The sequence below is a fragment of the Petaurus breviceps genome, unplaced genomic scaffold, assembly GCF_028583685.1.
Source record: "Petaurus breviceps papuanus isolate PSGF00001 unplaced genomic scaffold, PetGlider_PUasm1.0 90925, whole genome shotgun sequence".
In the NCBI taxonomy this organism is placed as follows: Eukaryota; Metazoa; Chordata; class Mammalia; order Diprotodontia; family Petauridae; genus Petaurus; species Petaurus breviceps.
Window position 1 is genome coordinate 32,383,701 of NW_027187380.1, and position 6,740 is coordinate 32,390,440.

Sequence of the window (6,740 nt, forward strand, 5' to 3'; positions counted from 1 at the left end):
AATCCCCTGACATCCATGAATGGCATCATTAAATAGCTATTTCATGTTGTGGAAACCTTATCCAGTAGTATCAAAACATCATTTAGAATCAATAAGGGTAAAATCCTTTATATACAACAAGGAAAGATAGATGCCAAAAGCTTTGGGATAAAATCCAAAGTCCAAATTGAACCAATGGACAGAGACTATATTTACAAGTACCTTGGTCTTAAGTTGGAGCCAATATGATTGAGTGACAGAAAGCAATTCAGTAAGTTCTCCACAAAGTCTTCCTAACAGATCTAGAAAATACATGAGGTCAAATTATGATGGGGAAATTGAGAAAAAGTCATAGAGATTCTTTTGTTAAGCCCAGGTTGGCATAGAGAGGCAGACAGAGATGTCTTTGGACACTGGAGATGGGTTGGGTCATGATCCCACTTTGCAGGCAGCACTCCACTGGGGGAGGAGAAAGGGAAACTTTTAGAATCCAGGGAGAGACTATTCACCAAGGCAAGAGGTGGTCTCAGACCCATAACAGGGTAGAGGAAGAAGGAGACCTGCACAAAGCACTGGAATTCCCAGATAGGGAGACCCTAAGTGTCATATGGAGAAAGGTAGAATATTAGAAGCCAGTAGCAGTGGTGGTGTGAGTCAGACCCCACATGCAAAGTAGGGTGTTGCCTTCAACGTCAAGCCCAGTCTGCAGAGTCCTGGTTAGGGCAGGACATAACCAAAGGAGAGTTTACAATTCTGCTACAGAGGGCCAATAGAGCTTTCCAACTGGCTAATGGGCCAAAGCCTAGTAGCAGTCTATTCTTGCTCAGACCCAAACCCAGGTCAGGAACATGCAGAGCTCAGCCTAGGGGGGTTGCAATCAGACTTTGCCCTGGATCAGACTTCTTTGGGAGCATTGAAAGCTTGCAGGTCCCTACTCTATGTCTGAGAAGCTAGAATAACACAACACTCAGTACCTTCAAGAAAACAGCAACAGGACTAGCCTAGACCTTCCCTCCAGAAGTGCCACAAAGCCCAGTCATAGCATCAAATCTCAAGTCAGGAAGTAGACTGAAAGAATAGGCAAACAAAAAAAGAGCCCCTTATAATGAACTATTATGGTGGCAAGGATACTCAAGATACAAACACAAAAAAGAATGACTCCAAAATATATATACATACTTTTTTTTTTTTTCAGAGAAAAAACATGGCTTGGGCACAAACTCAACTGGAATTCTTGGAAGACATGAAGCAAGAGTTTTTTTAAAAGAATTAAATATTTTTACAAGTGAAAGTGGAGCACTTGAGGGGAAAAGCTAGAAAAGAAATGAGAGCTATAAAAGAAAGAATTGGAAAGAGAATTAATAGCTTGGCACAAGAGGTACAAAATGCTGTCCAAGTACTAAACTCCTTGAAAATTAGAATGGATCAAATAAAACCAATAACTCCATGAGACAATGAGAAATATTAAAACCAAGTAAAAAGGCTAGAAAAAAAATTGAGGAAAATGTAAGATACATCATAGCAAAAACAACTGACCTGAGAAAAGATTCAGGAGAAAAAAATTAAGAATCATTGAACTCTCTGAATGCTGTGACCAAAAAAAGAGTCTAACAATCATATTTCAAGAAACCTTAAAAGAATTATCCACGGTTCTTAGAACTAGAGGGCAAAGTAGAAAATAGTAAAACAATAATTAGGTCCTGAAAGAAACCTCAAAGTGAACATCAGAGCCAAAACTCAGTTTCCAAGATGAGCAAAAAATCCTGCAATCATCCAGAAAGAAAGAATTCACCTCTAGAAGTCACAGTAAGGATCATAGAGGATTTAGTAGCCACTACTACAAAGAAACAAAGAATTTGGAATACTGTATTCCTGAAGGTCATGAATATGGGTTTACAACACAACTGCTATAGGGGGAAAATGTATCTGCTGAAATAGAAGACTTCCAAGCATTCCTGATAAAAAGACCAGCACTGCATAGAAAACTTGAAATACAAACACAGGTGTGAAGTGAAATATAAAAAGATAAAGAATGATAAAGGACTAAACAAGAGAGAATTGCTTACATTCAAATATGAGGAAATGATACATGTGTACCCTCTTCTCACATAATTAGGGCATACAAGTAAACATCTAGGCAAACAAGAGGAGGTTGGAAGAGGCCAACACTCGAACCTCATTCTCACCTGAACTGGTCAAAATAAGGAAGTATACACACAGGGAGAGTTGGGAACAGAAATATATTTCACTCAGCTGTCCAAAAGGAAGGAAAGGGAAAAAGAGGGAAGGGGAAATTAGAAGGAAGGTAAAGGGGGACATTAGTCCTAAGCAAAACAAATTCATGAAAATGACAAAGGAGCTCTCGCGTCTCCAACCCCCTCTTTCGTGCTTCGGCGCCGCCTCCTTTGCCACTTCCTGCACCTCCAGCCTGGTTCTGGGCCTGCGCTGCCCGCCAGCGGCATGCGGTCCAAGGGGCCGCTCCAGTCAGTCCAGGTCTTCGGGTGAAAAAAACAGCCACCGCTGTGGCTCATTTCAAGAGAGGCAAGGGGCTGATCAAGGTGAATGGGTGACCACTGGAGATGACTGAGCCTCACACCCTGCAGTACAAGCTGCGAGAGCCTGTTCTACTAGGCAAGGAACGTTTTGCTGGAGTCTATATTCGGGTCCGTGTGAAAGGAGGAGACCACATGGCCCAGATTTATTCTATCCGCCAGACCTTCTCCAAAGCCCTGGTGGCCTATTACCAGAAGTATGTGGACGAGGCCTCCAAGAAGGAAATAAAAGACATCCTTATTCAATATGACCGAACTCTGCTGATGGCTGACCCTAGGCGCTGCGAATCCAAAAAGTTTGGCAGCCCTGGAGCTCAGCCTCGCTACCAGAAATCCTATCGATAAGGCAACTGCTAGAATTGTGGGTCTTCTTGCAATAAATTTGGTATATGACCTTTCCAAGTTTAAAAAAAAAAAAAAGAAAATGACAAAGAATGGGAATCTGTGAATATGCCAATAAACTGGGGGATAGATGAACAATTATGGTATATAATTGTGAGGAAATACTATTGTGCTGAGCTCTTATCAGCAAATGACCAATCTGCATTCCAAAGGACTAATAATGAAACATGTCACCCACCTCCTGATGGAGAGGCAAAGGACTCCGAATACAGAAAGAGACAATTTTTTTTTTTAGGATATGGCCAATGTGGAAATTTATTTTGATACATGGCAATGGGTTTAGTTTTGTTTGCAGTTCTCAAGAGGGAGGAGCTTGGGTATGTGTATCTGTGTGTCTGTGTGTGTATGTCTAGATAGAGATACAAATTTGGAAACCCTGAGTGACAAAATAATTTTGCACAATTTTTTTTATTTCTAAATTTATTTATTTATTTACTTTTAGTTAACAAAATTCAGTTCCATAATCCCTTGAGTTCTAAATTTTCTCATCCCTCCCTCTCGTTCTCCTTTCCCTCCCTCTCCATGGCAGCATGCAATCTGATATAGGTTATACAAATACCTTCACACTGAATATTAGCCAAGTTGTAAAGAAGAGTTGTAACCAATGGAGTGAACAACAAGAAAGAAGGAATGAAACAAAGCAAAACACAAAAGAGAGAGAGCAAGTAGTTTGCTTCAATCTGCATTTAGACTCTATAGTTCTTTTCTCTGGATGTGGACATCCCTTTCCATCATGGAGTCTCTTGGAGTTGTCTTATAACCTTGCATTGCTGGAAGGAGTCCAGTCTATCAAAGTTAGTTGTCACAGATGCGATGTGTCTGTAGTTGTCTGCACAATTTCTAAGGATTTATGATAAAAACATGTCATCCATGTCCTGACAAAAGTCATCAACACAAATTGAGATTTTATTTTTGGATATCATCATCAATAAGAAATTTTATTCTGATATTTTATTTTTCTTGCTTGTAACAACTGTTTTGTTTTTCTTTCCTCTCAACATGGAGGCTGAAGGAAATGAGAGGGAGAATAGACTGATGTTTGTTTGAAAATAAAATAAAATTTAATTTAAAGTACCTTGGTCCCTCCTCTAGGCAAGACACATTGAGCAAGAAGAATATATAGCTGCTTACTTAAAAACTTATTGTTATCCTTAAATCCAAGCTCAATAGGAAGCACATATTTAAACAAGTAACACCTGCATGACACCAGTTTTAATATTCATTTTAATAACTGTAAAATGAACCATTACAAATTTGGAAAGTATCCTGAGAGAAACCAGTATAATATTAACAAAATATAGGGCGGCTAGGTGGTACAGTGAATAGAGCACCAGCCCTGGAGTCAGGAGGACCTGGGTTTGGATCCGACCTCAGACACTTAACACACACAACCCCCCCCCAAAAAAAAAAACTAGCTGTGTGACCTTGGGCAAGTCACTTAACCCCTATTGCCCTCCAAAAAGCAAAAAAAAAAAAAAAACTAGGACAATCACTCTATGGATTAACATGTCTATTTCAAAAAGGAGGAGAATGACTGATAAATGTCCTGAGAGCACATAATAAATAAGTTTAAAATTTGCAGAAATACTTTTAACACAAGTAGATATCACTTCACTGATAAATAGTAGAGGCTAACAACAGGTTAGTATGTGAATTGGTTGAATGTAACTCTAAGTAGTTTAACTTAAGGTCTGGACTATAATACAGCTGAAACCCAAGAGTGGAATCAAATATCCAAATGAATTTAATCAATAACATGTCAACAAACATGCATCCAATAAATAGCTATGTCATGATATTTGTTCATGGAAATGGATGGATTTATGATAGGTATTCAGTATCAAATCATCACCACCAGAAATTACAAAAGGGTTATCATTAAAGCTCACAGGCTTACTAATTAATTCAAATTATGCCAAAAAATGGTAGAAACTGTGGAGCTCACCACTATAAACTGTTAAATTTAGCACCTACTGAATATTTAGCAAGACATAACCTACTAGTTAGAATTATACATTGGAAGCTTGTTATCTTTCATAAACTAACAGACAACAAACACAGACCTGAAGTCCTTGAAAATTCAAGAAACAAACTGGAACAGGACCATCACAAAGCAAAATTGTTGCCCACATGTACTCAGAAATAACATTGATCTGTAAAAATTAAAGAACATTTTTTTCATAAGTGCCATTATACTAAATATTCATAATGTCCAAATTACATGGAACAAAAATATTTTAAAATAAAGAGATTTAGAAGAAAACATTAAAATCATATAGGAATGGAATGAAAACCATCCCCATGGCCCTATCTACTATTCAAGTTGTCCCACAGATGCTTTTAACGAGCCTACAGAAGATGAGTTTACATCACAATACTTTAATTATGAAAGGCAGTTATTTTAATCAGCTGGGTAGTAGTCCAGAGAATATTAAATATGAAGGGAAAATAGCAGGATAGTAACTTATCCCAGGAGCATTCGATAGATAGATAGATAGATAGATAGATAGATAGATAGATAGATAGATAGATAGATGATAGATAGATAGATAGATAGATAGATAGATAGATAGATAGATAGATAGATAGATGGATGGATAAATAGATGGATAGATAGATAGATGGATGGATAGATGGATAGATGGATGGATGGATGGATAGATAGATAGATGGATAGATGGATAGATAGATAGATGGATGGATAGATAGATGGATAGATGGATAGATGGATGGATGGATGGATGGATGGATGGATGGATGGATGGATGGATGGATGGATGGATGGATGGATGAGTAAATAAATAAGTAAATACACATGAAAACAAGATGAACATTCTGGTATCTAGAATTATATACCAAAAGCTTGCTAAGCTTTATTAGGAAAAAGAGTAATAATAACAATATTTTATCCACCTATGCAATAGTCTATGGAACATCAAAAATAAAAGAATAATAGCAGGATAGTTATTCATCCCAGGACTGAACTCCATAGAAAAAGGTGTCAAGGATGAGATGGCTTATCATCATCATCATTATCATCATCTTTCAAAATATATAGTCTTCTATTAGAAAAAATTAATACCATGTGGGAAAAGAATGAAGTGCAACCTTTCTGCTAATATTTTCCCAGAAATAATTTCAGTGACCACAGAAGATAAGCTTATGTTCTAATACTTTATTCGATTATAAAAGCAGTCATTTTATCAAACTGTGAAAGAGAATACAAAGTATTAAAGAGAAAAGAATAATGGCAGGAGAGTGGCCTATTCCAACACTGTTTCACTTGTACTCTATAGACCTAAGATGAGGAAGACAACAAAATTATCAATAATAATAAATCTTTTCATAAACTAACAGATTACAAGTCCACAAATTGTAAATACAGACCTCAAAACATCCTTGAGAATTCAACAAATGAACTCTGCCAGAACCCAGTAAAACTGTCATAATCATCCAGACATAACATTGATCCATAGAAATTTAAAACAATTTAATATATTTAGTAACCTTCATTTAATAATATTTATATTTTCCTTTCATAATATTCATAATCTAATATTCATAGGAGCAACCTAGAGCAAAACCACGTGGGAACAGAATGTTATGTATTATCCCTGTAATCTTGTCTGTTTCCAGAGATGTCCTTAAGGTGCTTTCAACAAGCCTACAGAAGACATATTTTTACATCAATTCTTTTACTCAGTTACAAAAAGCATTTTGTCTACTTACCATAGTTCTCAGAAACATTAAGCATAAAGAAATAATAGGATAGTAACTTGTCCCTGGATCATTTCTATCTAACCTGCA

At 37.0% G+C, this 6,740-nt stretch overlaps 1 pseudogene; it reads left to right on the plus strand.

The window, feature by feature from the left end:
- The first annotated feature begins 2,439 nt into the window (after positions 1-2,439).
- Positions 2,440-2,956, plus strand: LOC138152323 (small ribosomal subunit protein uS9-like; annotated as a pseudogene).
- Positions 2,957-6,740: the final 3,784 nt, after the last annotated feature.